Source organism: Emiliania huxleyi (assembly GCF_000372725.1).
Source record: "Emiliania huxleyi CCMP1516 unplaced genomic scaffold EMIHUscaffold_862, whole genome shotgun sequence".
Lineage (NCBI taxonomy): Eukaryota > Haptophyta > Isochrysidales > Noelaerhabdaceae > Emiliania > Emiliania huxleyi.
In genome coordinates, this window is record NW_005195572.1 from 8,894 (window position 1) to 11,233 (window position 2,340).

Consider the following 2,340-nt stretch of genomic DNA (forward strand, 5'->3'; position numbering starts at 1 on the left):
GAGACTTCTTCTACCGGATCCAGAATATGCGCGTAAGGTTTCCCGGGCCACTTTCGGGGGGCAAACCCTGTAGGGCCCCTAGAACCCCAGGTAAGGCCCAGGTGTGGCCTAGGGCATCAGAAGGGACCAAAAGGAGTCCAGTCTGAGCCATAGAGCCCATGTCTTTGCCCCCGAAGGTCGCGTTCAAATGCCCGGAACGGCCGTCTCAGTGGTGTCCGGCCGGCGCGATCACCGAGCTGTGACGCTCAGGGAAGCCTGATGAGGTGCTGGTTTCTTTGGCCAGGGCTGGCCTACGGCCCGTGCTGGATCAGCTGAGCAAGGTTTGGGGAGAATCCTATAGTAGGATCTTCAGATATTTTGACGGATGACCAAAATGGGCAAAAACGGGGTGGTGAGCTGAGAGGCTGGAGAGTCCGCGTGTGACCTTGTCGCGATAAAAGTGCCACGAAGCGCTATTTCCTGCTCTCAGCTCACCACCTCGCCTTCTCTGTCGCTCTCCTGGCCCAGGCCCATCAGTATCAGGTCTGAGCTGTCCCAAACCGCACTTACCTCGGGTCTTCAAGCTCACACCGGCTCGTGATGCCACGGAGAGGGCTCCGAGATTGTCCCCGGTGGACCCCATCCGAGCCGATTGCGAGGGCATTACGGAGGTCATTGTCGGCGCCACCGACCGTGAAATGTCTCGTCCCGCAGCACTCATGCACTAGGCTCATGGATGCAGTCATAATATGTAGGCCTTGTCTCCCGAAGTTTGGAGCAATAGCCGCAAATAGTACTTTTTGGCACTTCATCGCGACACGTCCAGGTGCCGACAAAGCGGCTTCCCAGCTCACCACCTCGCCTTCTCTGTCGCTCTCCTGGCCCAGGCCCATCAGCAGCAAGTCTGAGCCGTCCCAAACCGCACTTATCTTGGGTGATGAAGCTCACTCTGGCTCATACCACGGCTCTGCAGCCTCACACACGCCCGTTTCAGCCACAGACACCGCCGGCACGCACTCCCACTTCACACACGCTCAAGCACAACCCCATCAAAGCACATCCCTGCTCAGAATGGGCAAGGGCTACCACCTGGTGACCCTGGTAGCCTCTGGCTCGCCACTGCACTCGGCTCCTCTGCAGCGGTCTCGGCTCTCGCCACTACAGCATGCCGACGGCAAGCTTTGACGCCCGTCTGGTGGACCTGCTGTGGCCACAGCCGCCCCTGACATGCATCTCGCACCATGACTCGACACCGGGCCCGCTCAGCTTGGTCGTGGCGGCGTGTGTGAAGGATGCGCGGCCGAGCCGCTGGCTGGCGCCGCTTGAGCGTCCGAGATGGCCGCAGCAGAGGCCACGCGTCGCGCCGCCGGCCAAGCCCAGCCTCTCGGCGGTCGAGTTGGTCGAGCTGGCGGGCGGAGAGCCGCCAAGAGGGCAGCAGCGGAGCGTGAGAGGCCGTGCGAGCTTGCGCTAGCGAAGCGCTAGCGCTTCGGGCGATTTCAATAGGCGGCCTACCTTGGCCTTTAAAAAGACGTGGCAGTTGTACGGCGATCTCCGATTCATAGCTCCGCGGACCCCCTCCTGTGGGCCCGACTTCATCGACACGGACCTCTCCCTCTGGAAGGGCTCCCTCCTGCGGCAGCCTCGAGCTGGTGGCGTGCGACGGCGACTCTGGCGGAACGTGCAGCGGCGGTGACTACAGCTCCATCATCGCGGACTCGGGGCCGGTGCTTCGACGCAGCACAGCTGGTGTGTGTGCTTCGTCTACCTCCGTTTCGGCCTGCCTGGCTGCGGCGGCCGTCACTCCCCGACAAATCCGTCGCTTTTCCGTCACTTGGAAGCCGGGAAAGTTCCAAATGACGGTCTTTGGAAACTTCCAAGCAGCAGTCGCTTCGAAGTGACAGCCCCAGTCGACGTGGCATCTCTCTGACGACCGCCGCCTTGGCGACGGGCCAAAGTGACGGATTATGGCGGCCTCAGTCGGTGCGACCTGGCAGGTTCCTGAGGTGCACGTGTTCACGGGCAAGACGACTCGCGCAGATCAAATGACCGGCAGCGACGTGTATAGGTGTACTGGTAGACGGACATGCCTGCGCCAATACAGGGGCCCAGGCCGACGTCATTCTCGATGATTACTGCGGCGAATTGCCTGTCGATCTGCTCCTCACCCTGCTGGACAGGTATGCATATCCCCAATGCCGATGAGTCGTGATCACCTCAAACGCTCCTCCCGAGAGGTGGTATTCAGATCTCGACGACAACACAAAAAGAGCTCTCGTCTGCGCCGCTTAGGCCGTCTAGCCAGTGACCAATCGCTCGGGTACACCCACATCACAACCACGCACACGTGATGCCTCTCATTAC